General features: G+C 42.3%; 1 pseudogene; it reads right to left on the bottom strand.

The window, feature by feature from the left end:
* The window catches only part of LOC125450205 (utrophin-like), a 205451-nt pseudogene that overhangs the window by 178408 nt on the left and 10967 nt on the right, over window positions 1-16076 (bottom strand).

The raw sequence follows: 16076 nt of genomic DNA, 5'->3' as shown, positions 1-16076 counted from the left end.
CTGGAATCATTATTGTAATTTGGTCCTGCTCTGTCTCCAACATTTTCACAAAGTTCCCTTCGCATGGAAGGTTTTCATCTGCCATGGTGGCATAAACCTATTCAGAAGTAACCTTGTCAGAATCTTCCCAGCAATGGAAAGGCTGGTGATCCCATGGTTCTTTGAGCAATCTGACATTTCTCCTTCAGTTTTGTACAAGATATGGCATCTTAAAGATTCTGTGAAATCCTGCCCTGTTCCTCATAGTCCATGAAAAGCTAACAGATCTTGGCCTTCAGAGTTAGGCCACCATTCCTCAAGCTTCAGCTGGAATTCAATTGACTCCAGGTCGCTGTTGCTCTTGATTTAGTTATGGCAGTCACAGTTTCATCCACAGTTGTATTGTTTACTGATAGAGTTTCTAATAGAACATCTAAAGTTCAAGCTTTATTTAAAAATTAACTCCCACTAACTTTCTGCTGGTTTGCACATCTCACTTGAAACCTACAATTGGGTGCTCTTTGCACATGATACACTTCGCCTGATGTTTTGCAGTTTCAGCAGCTGCCACACGGTGTCGAACAGGCAGCCAGACCATGGACTGAGGTTCCAATCTTATCCACTCTGCATAGTGTTGAACATCAATCTCTGGTTTGTTCTGGCCCTACAGGGAAATAAAAGATCAGCTGCATGATTAATTATGTCAAGTTTACATCCGCTATCCTCAGTGATATGGTATCTCATACACTATCACTGGGGTTTCTGACATTGTTTTTAATCATTAATCGAATAAAAACATTCACTATTTATAAGCATGATAGCGGGTTTTGAGAAGATTTGTAGCTCAGGTTGAGTTTCTGGACGTGAGTTTGCTCGCTGAGCTGGAAGGTTAGTTTTCAGACGTTTCGTCACCATTCTAGGTAACATCATCAGTGAGCCTCCGACGAAGCTTCCAACTCAGCAAGCAAACTCACATCCATAATGATGATAGCCTTGGATTAGTGGTGGTACATGTTGGCCTCTGGAACTAATTCAAACCGAAAATGGGCACAAAATTCACACGGACAAGTAGACCTGCTTGACCTTGTGAATTGGTGCAGAGCACACTTACATGTTGGAAGCAACTGCGGACACTTGGTTCAGTGTTACTGCCTCCAAATGAAGGTACCTCACTCAGCTGCCGAGGGATCTGGACTGCATCGTGAAGCAAAAGGCTCAGGCTTCGTTGATCACATAAATCTGTGGGTTCAGCTACTTGTTTGAAGAGATTTGCAAAAGTTACCCATAAGAAAAATATTGATATTCCTAAACTTAAGGGAGGTAGTTGAGAGTTCAATACATCCAATACATCTTCCTCAATTGCCTTGCTTTGCAAATTATGTTAAAACATTATTTTATGATCTTGATTGGCTATTTGCAAACAACTGGAGAAACAAAAACTTCTGTTTGTTTGCAACCATGGACAATGTATATTGTATGATTCTCCAAGGAAGTCATTTTGTCAATTTCTTCCTTGATTATAATCTCAAACCTCTCTAATTTCTCCTCGTTCTTTTCACAGAAATAATCTTTGTGTGGACCTGGAAAAGATGGGCACTGTCCTCAATGAATATTTTGTGTCAATCTTTGCAATGGAAAAGGACACTGCAAGTACAGATATCAGGGCAGAGGACCGAGGAACATCAGAGGTTTAGACACAGGGAGATGCAGCTGGTTTAGTAACTGTAAAAGTGGATACATCTGCTGGCCTAACTGAAATGTATACCAGCTAGCGAGGGAAGTGACGGAAGAGATGTCTGGGCCGCTGGCAGCAATTTTCAAACCCTTGTCAATCACACGTGAAGTAATGAAGGACCATCAGACCATAAGATAGAGGAGTGGAAGTAAGGCCATTCGGCCCATCAAGTCCACTCCACCATTTTAATCATGGCTGATGGGCATTTCAACACCACTTCCCTGCACTCTCCCCGTAGCCCTTGATTCCATTTGAGATCAAGAATTTGTCGATCTCTGCCTTGAAGGCATCCAATGTCCCGGCCTCCACGGCACTCTGCGGCAATGAATTCCACAAGCCCACCACTCTCTGGCTGAAGAAATGTCATCTCATTTCAGTTTTAAATTTACCCCCTCTAATTTTAAGGCTGTGCCTACGGGTCTTGGTCTCCCCGCCTCACGGAAACAACTTCCTAGCGTCCACCCCTTCTAAACCATACATTATCTTCTAAGTTTCTATTAGATCTCCCCTCAACCTTCTAAACTCTAATGAGTACAATCCCAGGATCCTTAGCCGTTCATCATAAACTAAACCTACTATTCCAGGGATCATCCGTGTGAATCTCTGCTGGACACGCTCCAGGGCTAGTATGTCCTTCCTGAGGTGTGGGGCCCAAAATTGGACACAGTATTCTAAATGGGGCCTAACTAGAACCTTATAAAGCCTCAGAAGCACATTGCTGCTTTTATTCCAACCCTCTTGAGATAAACGACAACATTACATTCGCTTTCTTAATTACTGACTCTATGGACTATTAATGTTGTCCTACTGTTAACAAACGGAGAGAGGAACAGACCAGGAAATTAAAGGCCAGTCAGAATAATCTCAGCAATGGAGAAGCTATAAACAGGCATTCTTAGGCTCAGAATGTCCTTGCATGAATTAATCAGGGATCGTCAGTATGGATTTGTTCAGATGAGGTCACGTTTCAGAAATTTGATCCTTTTTTGAGGAGATGTTGGAGTGTTGATGAGCTTATGCATTTGACGTGGACTTAGTAAAGTCCCCCTTGGCAGACTGATCAAGAAAACAACAGTCAACGGGATCAAAGGCAAAGAGACACACTACAGCCAAAACTGGCTGAAGCAGAGAGCACAGGGTGATTGATAGTAGAGGGATATCTATTTGACAGGATGTTTGCTTTGAGTGGGGTTTTGCAGGGCTTGCCACAAGGACCCTTGAAATTTGTCAAGTATATTCATCATTTGGACTTAAACACAGGATGTATGACCGTGTCGCGAGCGAATGACTAATTTAATGATGAGGATATCGACGGAATGGTCTTGTTACTAACAGCCATGGGATCAAAGGCAAAGTGGCACACTGGATCCAAAACTGGTTGACAGACAGGAAGGATAAACTTCAGGAGGAGATCAACAGACTGGTCAGCTGGGCACAGCAACTGGAACTCAACCAGGAAAAGTGTGAGCAAATGAACTTTGGAGTGCGAACAAGGCAAGGGATCACACTATGAAGGGTGTGATCCTGGAGATTACTGAAAAACCAAGATGCTGCCTGGGCTGGGGATTCTCATGGAATCATACAGTACAGAAGAGGGTCCTACGGCCCACTAAGGCTGCACCTCTACAAATAGACTGCGACATATACTAGTCCCATTTTTACACACTAGACCATTCTCTTAAACATTACGACATTTCATGCGCTCATCCAAGTACTTTTCAAAGGTTGTGGGGTTTCCTGTTCCAACTTCCCTCCCAGGCAATGCATTCCAGACCTTTACCACACTCTGGATGAAAACGATTTTCCTCAAACCTCCTCTAAATTTCCCATCTTTCTCTTTAAAATTAGGCCCTATTGTAATTGATGCTTTAACTAAGGGGAACAATGCTTTCTTTTCAACCCATCTATACCTCTCGTAATCTTATATGCCTCTATCAGGACCTCCACTCACCCCCCAAACCTCTGCTTCACAGAAAATAATCTGAATTTTTCCAGCCTTTCTTCATATCTAAAATGCTCCAACACATGCAACATCCTTTTCATTCCCTCCAGTGCAATCACATCCTTCCTTATGGGTGGTGACCAAAACGCCACACACGACTCCAGCTGTGGCCTAACCAAACTTTTAAACAGCTCCAAAGTGACCTCCCCACTCTTACAATCTCTGCCACGACTGATAAAGGGAGGTGTCCCATATGTCTTTGTAACAACTCTCATTAGCCTGACCTGACCCCTTCAGGAACTTATGAACAAGCACCCGAGGATCCCTTTTCTCCTCTAAGCTTCCCAATGTCCTGCTATGCATTAGATTTAGATTCAGGTTTTATTATCACATGCATTCAATACAGGGCACAAGAGTACAATGAAAAGAGTACAATGTCACCTCAGACGGTGCCATCTCAGGTACAAAGTACCTAGGTACGAAACTTTAGTTGCCGAAGTAGAAAATCTATCCATCCTTCTTTACTCAGAGTCGTAGGGGAGTGGAATGCAATGCCGGAGACGGTCGTGGAATCAGCCTCATTAGGAGCATTTAAGCAGCTATTAGACAAGCACATGAATGACAGTATAAGGTAGGGGTGGAAGTTAGATAGCCCTTAGGATGAGGGTAAACGTTCGGCACAACATCGTGGGCCGAAGGGCCTGCACAGTGCTATACCGTTCCATGCTCTATGTTATAAAAATAAATGAATAAGTTAAAAAGTTCAGCACTACAGTCTTCTTAGTATAATAGTAGAAAAATAAAAACAAAAGTTTAAGAAGTCCAACATTACAGTCCTTTCTTATGCCACGAGTTTTCAGACACTCTGAACGAGGCTTCCCCCGTGACGGTTCGTATTCCCCTACGCTGGGCTAAGGCCCGCCCATCCTTGCCAGTGGACTTCACTGCTGACTGCCGTTGCTGACCTCCATCGGGCACGACAGGCTTTGCCACATGAAGTACTCTCTTATCTTATTCCTTCTTCAGGCTACATCAATCTGCCACTGACCTGCCCATCTGACCGATGCTAAGATTGGAGCAGACAAGGGACCTGGTAAAGGTGTTTAAGATTTTGAAGGGCATAGAAAGAATAAGAGGAAGCTGCTTTTTCCAACAGTTGACATGTCAATAAACAGGGGGTACAGATTGAAGATCACAGGTAGAAGGCTAAGAGGGGAGTTGAGGAGAACCGATTTTCACAGTGTGATGGGAGACCTGAACTCGCTGACTGAAAATGTGACTGATTTAGAAAGTGTCCGAATATTTAAGCAGCATTTAGATATTCACTTGTGTTGCCGTAGGCTCCAGGGCTATGGGCCAAACAATCAAAACGGAAAGCAATGTACTCAGAGTTCAATGTAGACAGATCTTTGTTGGGCAGTGCAGGAACTATGGACCGCACGGCCTCCTCCTGTGCAACAAACATCCTCGCGTCTATAATTACACAGCTTTTCTTGGAGGCATTTCTCCACTTGACTGATTCTTTGTAAATGCAAGGCTGACAACATAAATCCTTTTATTAAAAGCTTCCATCTCACTGAGAAAGCTTCAGGCCAATTTGAAAATTCTGCTCATATTTTGATAGTTATGACAAATTCTACTATCAGGGCTGACACAATCCACAACATTCTAAATCAATCAACAATATTCCAGAAAGATGATCATTTGCCTATCCGACCAATTTTAACTGATGCTTTAAAAAAATAGAGAAATAAATCTGGATCTGGCAAAAACTAATCAGTTCTTCCTTCGACTATACCTGTATGTACCAGCTTTCAATAAAATGTGCCCATTAGTTTGTGAGATACATTGTTGACAAACAGAACATCAAATGGGCAAAAACATTACCTCTCAGTAAGTGTTATCACTGCTGCAAGTGAGCAGTCGAGTCATACAACACTTGTGAATATTTTTCCCAGTATTCAAATGATGAAAACATTATTGGTAACAAAAACAGCTGCTGAGGTTAGTGTCTTTGAGAAACAATAGCATCATACACATGTAGCGCATCATTTACATCTCAGGAATGCACTGTGCAGATTCTGCACAGACCAAGTTATGACTTAACATTCATAGTGGCAGTGACTAAATACAGAAATATACTAATACAGCAAACTTTATGTTAAACAGCACCTGTGGTACCAGGAATGTGCTGAATAATCAAAAATTCCATTTGATCAATAGGTCCACACACACAAAAAACACACACTCAACAATAGGAACATAATGCACAGGATATACGCATCACTGTTCTCCTTCATTTACAGCATAAATAATTTCAGTAATGATGAAACTTTGCATTAACTAAAACTTACTGGCAGACAGCCTTCTCACTTGCACCCTCACCAGACATCATAGAGATTATGAGAATACAGTAAACATCTGGTATATAATTTTTGTCAGTTTATTGAGTGTGCTAGTTTGTTAAACAAAGTTTACCTGCAATTAAACCTACAGTTGACATGTGTATCAGCAATGATAGATTTAGTGCTTACACTTGTATTTTTTCCTCCAAACAACCCTTGGATAGACACATCAAGCCAATTTTGAAAGAAAGCACTCTGATTCTTCGACTCCAACCCCTGGAAAAGGAAATTGCAGAATGTCACTGACTCACTTTACTGGTTTGAATACAGCATAAGATACATAGAGCACCGAACAGTACAGGCTCTTCAGCCTACGGTGTTGTGCCGAACTTTTACCCGAAATCTCAGTTCAGTCTCACCTCCACCCCTATCTTATATGACCATCCATATGCCTGTCTAATAGTCACTTAAAAGCCCCTAATCAGGACGATTCCGCGACCCACTCCAGCTGAAACAAAGATCTCTTTGAATTGTCAATTGTCAGACATGTATTGAATCAAAAAACAAATTTCTCACTTCCATAGATTTCTATAGCATCTTAATATGATTTGTGAAGATTAATACTTCACCCTATCATTTTATAAATACAACTTTAAACAAAATGCCACTATATGGAACTTGTATGTTGGTATTTGTGCAGATGCCAATTCAGTTTGTGTGATCTGTTTCGATGCAACGAGTGATAAATACTTCGATTAAAATGGTTGAGAGCAGTATATGTGAGATTTAATACCATGCTTTACCTGCAGATATTCCATCTGCAGGTTGTTATTCATGAGACTCAACTAACATCATGTCTCAGAGGAGCTTGTGTCCTCTGGGTTACGTACTGTTTGACCGTTGCCTACTGGTCACTGGTTGAGAGGAAAGAGAACTACTAGCTGCTATCCATTTTCAACAAGTGATCACGATAATCTACCTGGGTTTCAACGTCCCATCAACATTCAAGAATTGTTGCTCAAAGAGGCTTCTGTGTAACAAATAGGAGCAGAATCAAGATCAACCATGTTGTTTTGCGCATCTGAACAAGCTGCCAACACCATATATATAGGGACCGTCTTGATCATTCTTATACAATTAACTGTTACAATAGACAACAGGTGCAGGAGTAGGCCATTCGGCCCCTTAAGCCAGCACCACCATTCATTATAATCAAGGCTGATCATCTACAATCAGTGTCCTGTTCTTGCCTTATCCCCATAACCCTTGATTCCACTATTTTTAAGAGCTCTATCCAATTCCTTCTTGAAAGTATCCAGAGACCTGCCCTCCACTGCCTTCTGGGGCAGAGCATTCCATATATCCACCACCCTCTGGGTGAAGAAGATTTTCCTCAACTCTGTTCTAAATGGCCTACCCCTTATTTTTAAACCAAGTCCTCTGGCTCTGGACTCACTCATCAGGAGAAACATGCTTCCTGCCTCCAGAGTGTCCAATCCTTTCATAATCTTATACATCTCAATCAGACCCCCTCTCATCCTTCTAAGCCATGTCCCTGTACAGCTGCAGAAGGATCTTTTTGCTCCCATACTCAATTCCTCTTGATGGCCAGCATGCCATGAGCTTTCTTCACTGCCTGCTGGACCGGCATGCTTGCTTTCATTGACTGATGTACAAGAACACCTACATCTCGTTGTACTTCCCCTTGACCTAACTTGACTCCATTTAGATCATAATCTGCCTTCCTGTTCTTGTCACCAAAATGGATAACCACACATTTATCCACATTAAACAGCGTCTGCCATACATCCGTCCACTCACCTAGCCTGTCGAAGTCACCCTGTATTCTCATAACATCCTCCTCACATTTCACTCTGCCACCCAGCTTTGTGTCATTGGTAAATTTGCTAATATTACTTTTAATGCCTTCATCTACATCATTAATGTATATTGTAAACAGCTGCGGTCCCAGCACTGAACCTTGTGGTACCCCACTGGTCACCGCCTGCCATTCCAAAAGGGATCCCTTTATCACTACTCTTTGCTTCCTATCAGCCAGCCAATTTTCAATCCAAGTCAGTATTTTGCCCCCAATATTGTGCCTGAATTTTGCTCACTAATCTCCTCTGTGGGACTTTATCGAAGGCTTTCTCAAAGTCCAGGTACACTACATCCGCTCGTTTTCCCTCATCCATTTTCATAGTTACGTCCTCAAAAAATTCCAGTTGATAAGTCAAGCACAATTTCCCCTTCATAAATCCATGCTGACTCTGACCTGTCCTGTTACTGCTGTCCAAATGAGTCGTAATTTCATCTTTTATAATTGGCTCCAGCATCTTTCCCACCACTGACGTCAGGCTAACTGGTCTATAATTTCCTATTGTCTCTCTCCCTCCTTTCTTGAAAAGTGGGACAACAATAGCCACGCTCCAATCTGCAGGAACTGATCCTGAGTCTAGAGAACATTGGAAAATGATTACCAATGCGTTCACGATTTCTAGAGCCACCTCCTTAAGTACCCTGGGATGCAGACCATCAGGTCCCAAGGACTTATCAGCCTTCAGACCCAACAGTCTATCCAACACCATTTTCTGCCGAATATAAATACCCTTCAGTTCATCCATTACCCTACGTCCTTCAGCCACTATTACATCTGGGAGATTGCTTGTGTCTTCCCTAGTGAAGACAGATCCAAAGTACCTATTCAACTCTTCTGCCATTTCCTTGTTCCCATTAAATAAATTCACTCGTTTCTGTCTTCAAGGGCCCAATTTTAGTCTTAACTTTTTTTTTCCACATACCTTAAAAAGCTTTTACTATCCTCCTTTATATTTTTGGCCAGTTTTCCCTCGTACCTCATTTTTTTTTCTGCGTATTGCCTTTTCACTTATCTTCTGTTGCTCTTTAAAAGCCGCCCAGTCCGCCGGCTTCCCACTCAACATTGCTATGTTATACTTCTTCTCTTTTATCTTTATCAAGTCCTTAACTTCCCTCGTCAGCCACAGCCGCCCCTGCCTCCCCTTAGGATCTTTCTTCTTCTTTGGGATGAACTGTTCCTGCACCTTTTGCGTTATATCCAGAAATATCTGCCATTGGTGGTCCACTGCCTTCCCTGCGAGGGTATTGAACCATTGAACTTTGGCCAGCTCCTCCCTCATAGCTCCATAGTTCCCTTTGTTCAACTACAATACTGACACTTCCGATTCTCCCTTCTCCCTTTCAAATTGCTGATTAAAGCTTATCATATTATGGTCACTACCTCCTAATGGCTTCTTTACTTCGAGGTCCCTGATCAAATCTGGTTCGTTGCACAACACCAGATCCAGAATTGCCTCCTTCCTGGTGGCTCCAGATTGACTCTGCATCTCCTGATTTTATGTCTCCACTCACAAGGGGCTGAAGATTTTATATTTCTTCATATTCATTTTTTTATTATTTATTACTTCTTTATTATTTCATATTTCATTACTTCTGACAAATTTAAATGCTACATGTTTTCTTATGCTACATCAGTGATGACATTTCAAAAGTAGGTTAACTGCCTATCAAGTACTTTTTATGCCTGAGACCATAAAATGTGCTACATAAATACAGTTCTTTCTTTTATTAACTGCTGTAGTTGCGTGTTTCTTTGCAAATGGAGGATTGGCTACAATTATGCAGATGAAGATAAGTGAAATACATTTCCCATGACAAAATTCCAAACCAAAGTTACTAAATTAGAATAATAAAATATTGGCTGTTTGCAACTGAACACTGTAGATGAGTGAAGGTCATTTGGTCAGTCAAGTCCCAATTAACTATGTTCCCGACATGGAGAATACAAATGAAAACTAAGGTAATGCTCATAGGAAATTGGACAATGTTCTATTTTATGATCACAGCAATGCCATATCATCAACACATGTTTTAATCGATAATAAGTCACTCTGGGATATTTATTCATTTGTTTTCCATTCTCAAGATCATCTTGGCAAATCCTGTGAACCGGGACCACTTACTGAGGACTTATTTGGCATTTTTTTCCACCTATAATATCCATATTTTATCCCTCTCCACTCTATGTTTGTCTGCTGGAAGATGAGTTCACATGGGGTTAACAGTTTTAATTCGTACAGATATATGTCCAATGTTTGTAAATATCTGTCTGTAGCTAGAATCTATGCTGTTGTAATAAACAGGCATTCTTGTTAAGAACAGAAATCTGGACTGTGGTCTCCATCAGTTTGGATCTAAAAGACAAGTAAATTAGGGAAATTTACATACTTTTCAAAATCTTCAACATTGGACTTACTCTGGAAACAGCAGGCTCAAATTGGAGCATGGTACCCTTCTGAATCTAACACCTGAAATCACGGAAGTAATAAATTCCTTGAAAATGAACATGGACTCTATGCGTTAAGGTTACACAAGTCCACATGGGGAAAAATACAGTGGATGATCTTTTTAATGAACAGTGTGTCAACATCAACCGTTCTGTCTGAGAGTGAAATCTGAGAAATGAAAAGTGAAAACTGCTGGGTCAGTAAGTTCCAGCTACGTGCTTACCTGATGGAAATGCATTGATTGTGACATTAATATATGTAATTGTTTAATGAGAATACTGATGATTTTTTCTTATTGTTTCTGTGATGATCTAAACAAACCATTTGTCAACACAATAAAGTATATATTGTTATTGTAAAACACCCCTGAAAATCCAAAGAAAATTTCAAGAGGGGCCAAATAATTAGTGTTGGAGAACAAAGAAATGGCAGAGGAACTGAACAAGTATTTTGCATCAGTCTTCAGGTTGGAAGGCACCAGTAGGAGAACTTTAAGGGAGTCTGAAGCAGAAGTGAGCATGGTGGCCATCACAAAGGAGAAGGTACAAGGGAAACTGAAGGGACTGTGTGGAATTCGTACATTCTCCCCATGTCTGCACGGGTCTCCACCAGGTGCTCTGATTTCCTTCCACAGTCCAAAGATGTGCAGGCAAGGTGGATCAGCCATGGCAAATGTGAGCTTGAGGGGAAACAGTACAGGGCTGGGTCTTGGTGGGATGTTCTTTGCGGAGATGGTGCAGATCCAATGGCCTCTTTCCGCACTGTAGGAATTCTATAATTCCGAGAAGATGGTAAATTACATGGACCAGATGGACTGCCCCCACAGAGTTGTGAAGCAGATAAGTGAGAAGACCATGCAGGCATTGGTGACCTTTCAGGAATTACTGGAGTCAGGGTGGGTCCCAAATGAGTGCAAAATGGCAAAAATAACACTCCTGTTTAAAATGAAGGGAGAAAAAAGACGAGAAATTATAGGCCTGTTAGCCTGGCGCTGGTCATTGGGTCAGATTTTAGGACTCAATTATTAAGGATGAGAATGGAGAATACTTGCAAGTACATGGCAATACTTGGAAATACATGGTAAATTGGGCTGAGAAAACACAACTTTGTCAAGGGAAGGTCTCTGTCAGATTCATTGACTGGTGGTGTTCCGCATGGATGTGACTTCTGCTGTTTGTGATATATATAAATGACTTGGTTGAAAATGTAGATGGGGGATTAGTAAGTTTGCAGATGATATAAAGACCAGTGGACAGCATGGAAGGTTGTCAAAGGATACAGCAAGATACAGATCGATTGCAAACACGAGCGGAGAAATGGCCAATGGAATTTAATCTGGGCAGGCATGAGGTGTTGCATTTTAGGGGACCAAGTGTTAAGGAAAGGGATCCAGTTAATGGCAGGGCCCCAAACAGCATTGATGTCCAGAGGGATCTTGGGGTCCGAGACCATAACTCCCTGACAGTAGGCACACAAGTAGATAGGGTGGTCAAGAAGGCATATCCCATGCTTGCCTTAATTCATACCGGAACTCAGTACAAGAGTCAGGATGTCACATTTCAGCTTTAGAAGACTTTGGTGAGACCACACTCAGAGTATTGCATTCAATTCTGGCTGCCACATTACAGGAAGGATGTGGAGGCTTTCGACAGGGTGCAGAAGAGATTTACCAGCATGCTGACTGGATTAGAGGGTATGAAAGAGAAGGAGAAGCTGGAAAAACTCACTTTGTTTTCTCTGGAGTGGTAGAAGCTGAGGGTAGACTTGATAGAAGTCTATAAAATTAGGAGATACATAAATAGTGCTCACAGTCAGAAAATATTTCCCCCCGAGTTGAAGTGTCCACTATTCGGGGGCATGCAGTTAAAGTGAGAAGGGGAAAGTTCAAAGGAGATGTGAGGGGGAAATATTTTACACTGAGAATGTTAAAAGTGTGGAATACATTGCCCGGGGTAGTAGTATTTGATAAAAGCATTTCAAAGGGACTTTTAGAAAAGCATAAGAATTTGCAAGGAATGGAGCGCTGTGGATCAAGGACAGGCAGAAGGGATTATTTCGATTGTTGTCATGTTTGGCACAACATTGTGGGCCAAAGGGCACATTCTTGTTGCTGTCGTGTTCCAAGTTTTAAGCTCGCCTGTGTCATGATTGCGAAAAGTAGTATTGGGAAGAATTTTTGAGAAGCGTTTGGGAATATTATTTCATGTAAGGACAAATTGGATAAGGATTAGGTGACACAGCACAAACAAATTTTGGAGCCCATGATGAATCACAAGAACCTCACAAACACCAATGATCAACGGGATCTTAGGGTCTTGATGTTTATGCCTGTTGATCTCGCAATGTAATGGACCAGGTAGTTCAAGTGGTTTGGAAAGCATCTTGGATACTTGCCTTTATTGGACTTAATATTAAGTAATAGAGTTTAAGAATAGGCAGGTTATGTACAAAATGTTGGTTAGGCCTAAGACTGTTCTCAGATCCGGACTACAGGAAGTTGTTGCAATGGAGCGAGCACAAAATAATTTCATCAGGGTAGTGCCTGGGCTAGAGATTTGTATTTTTCAAGAGAAATTTTATAGATTGGGGTTATTTTCCTTATCAATAACAGATTGTGACTGACTAAAAATTCACCAGCTGCTTTGGTGGAATTTGAATCCATCGCCCTGAAGCATCAAACTCAGTAAGTGGATTACTTGTCCAGCGACAACATTGCTACCCTATTGTCTTCTATTAAGGGGAGTCAATATCTGAGCCAGGGGGTTTGCTTGTGCTGGGTGGGAGGAGTTTAAACTATTTTGTCAGGGGCAAGGAAGAGTGAGTTCATTCAAAGTGAGGCTGTATGGCCTCTATTTTGATGCTAGGTGTACTACAGTAAGACAGATGAAATAAGGGTGTGGATTGACAGGTCAAATTGCAATGTTGTTGTATTACGGAGACATGTTTGAGGGAGGGACAGGACTGCCAACTCAACATTCCGGGGTCTAGGATCTTCAGATCAGATAGAGGAATGTGTAAAGGAAAATATGGTGTCATTTAATTGAGGAGTCGGTTCCTGCAGTGAGGAGGAATGATATCTTTGAAGAGTCATCAAATGAGGTTTTGTCAGTCGAGCTTAGAATGAAAAGGGGGCAGTGTGACTGTTCAGAGAGAATTATAGGCCCTGAAACAGTCAGCAGTCAATGGAAGAGCAGATGTGTGGACAATTCACTGAACCATAGCAGCATATAATCATAGAATTTATAGCACAGAGGAGACCCATCAAACTCTTGTACTTGTACTCGTTCCCAAAAGAGCTACATGACTAGTCCCATTCTCTCACCTTACATCCGCAACCGTGTAAAATAAAACGTGTCAAGATAATACTGAGGGTTTAGAAGGGTTTGTTTTCCCTTTATTCATGAACAAGATGAGGGTGTCGCTGCCTAGGCAGCACTTATTTCCCATCCCTAATTCAGTTCAGAGTCAACCACATCACTGTGGCTCTGGAGTCATATGTTGGCCAGACCAGGTTAGGATGGCAGTTTCCTTCCCTGAAGGACATTAGGTGCGGTTTCTTGACAAAGTATTCAGGAACGCTTTCTGCAGGATCATCTAAATGGTCCTGCAAAGAACATTGCAGTGCTGGAGTAAATTCTGGGGAGCAAAGCTAGGCAGTGGCTTGTAGCGCGAGAGAGCATTTTAGTGACAGCAAACACAATATAATATGTCTAAAATTAATTATGAAAAAGGCAAAAAAGATGGTTTTCAACAAAAATCTTATGCATTTGGGGAAGTCAGATATTATTATGATTAGGGAAGAGGTTTCCAAAGAAGACTGGCAGCAGTTACTGAATCGACAGCAGAGCAGTGGAAGCACTGAAAATTCAGTATTCAAATTCAATTCAGTACCATATAAACCAAACATATTCTCATTAAGAAATAACAAGGTGTAGAGCTGGATGAACACATGAGGCCAAGCAGCAGCAGAGGAGCAGGAATTTCTTCAGAAATTTCTACCTGGATAGAATAAAAAAAACTGGTGAGGCAACAGGAGACAGGGAGTAATAGTGGAAGGGAGTTTCTCAAATTGGAGACCTGTAACCAGTGGTGTTCCACAGGGATCTGCGCTGGGACCACTGTTGTTTATGACATACGTAAATGGTTTGGAAGGAGGTATAGGTGGTCTGATCAGCAAGCTTGTAGATGATACGAAGATTGGTGGAGTAGCAGACAGTGAAGGGACTGTCAGAGTTGACAGCAGAATATAGGTAGATTGGAGAATTGGGCAGTTCAATCCGGGCAAATGCGAGGTGATTCATTTTGGAAGATCTAATTCATGAGTGAACGAGACAGTAAATGGAAAAGTCCTGGGAAAATTGATGTTCAGGGAGATCTGGGTGTTAAGGTCCATTGTTCCATGAAGTTGGCAACGCAGGTCAATATACTGGTCAAGAAGGCAGATGGCATGCTTTCCTTCATCAGGCGGGTATTGAGTACAAGAGTTGGCAGGTCATGTTGCAGTTGTATCAGACTTTGTTTCGGCCACATTGAGAGTACTGCATACAGTTCTGGCCGCCACATTACCAAAAGGATGTGGATGCTTTGGAGAGGGTGCAGAGGAGGTTCACCAGGATGTTGCTTGGTATGGCGGGCGCAAGCTATGTAGAAAGGGTGAGTAGATGAGGATTATTTTCATTAGAAAGACGGAGATTGAGGGGGGACCTGATTGAGGTGTACAAAATCATGAGGGGTACAGACAAGGTGGACAGCAAAAAAGCTTTTTCCCCCCAGAGGTGGGGACTCAAGTTGGGGTCATCAGTTGAAAGTGAGAGGAGGAAAGTTTAAGGGAGATATGCATGGGGAGTTCTTCAGGCAGAGGGCGGTGGGTGCCTGGAATGCGTTGCCAGCAGAGGTGGTAGATGCAGACACGGTGGGGTCTTTTAACATGTATCTGGACAGGTACATGGATGGGCAGGGAGCAAAGACCCTTAGAAAATAGATGACAGCTTTAGACAGAGGATCTCGATTGGCGCAGGCTTGGAGGGACGAAGGGCCTGTTCCTGTGTTGTAATTTTCTTTGTTCTTTGGCCAGATAAAAATGAAAAGGGAGGCGTATAACAGTTCTCAAAGAAACAAATTAATGGAGTCCCTGTAGACATACTAACGTCAACCAGGCCAACATCATCAGCACTGAGGCACTGACCATCCTTGATCAGCTACAATGGGCTGGACACTTCACCTGTATGACTGACACGAGACTCCCCACATGTTCTAATCCCAACTTCAAAACAGCAGGTGAGACCGACATGTGCAGAGGAAGCACTCAGTGATAAACTGAAGGCCTCAATGGTGAAGTGCAACATTCCTGCAGACACCTGGGAATCACAGCCTAAGACAGTCCAAGGCCTGGAGAGCACCTGGGAAGGCATCAAACACCTCGAGGCTTGCCTTTGGAAGCAGCGGAAGCCATGCAGACACACCAACACCCGCCTCACACCTTCCCATGACTGCCTTCTGCCCCGAGTGCAACAGAGCCTACAGTAGCTGCATCGGTCTGTACAGCTACCTCTAGATTCGGCCTGAGAGTGGGAGAGTGTCATCCACATCTGCAAGAAACCACCATGATCATAATGTATAGTGTGCAGGGGAATCTTGTCACAGCAATTAAGAGGACAAATACAGGGCAACAGTACACTGGTGACCAGGATTAGGATCAGGGAGAATCTCAAAATCTTGTACAAGTGTCTCAGAGGGAAAGAGAAAAATCA

The sequence above is a fragment of the Stegostoma tigrinum genome, chromosome 32, assembly GCF_030684315.1.
Source record: "Stegostoma tigrinum isolate sSteTig4 chromosome 32, sSteTig4.hap1, whole genome shotgun sequence".
In the NCBI taxonomy this organism is placed as follows: domain Eukaryota; kingdom Metazoa; phylum Chordata; class Chondrichthyes; order Orectolobiformes; family Stegostomatidae; genus Stegostoma; species Stegostoma tigrinum.
This window is presented reverse-complemented; position numbering and strand designations above follow the sequence as displayed.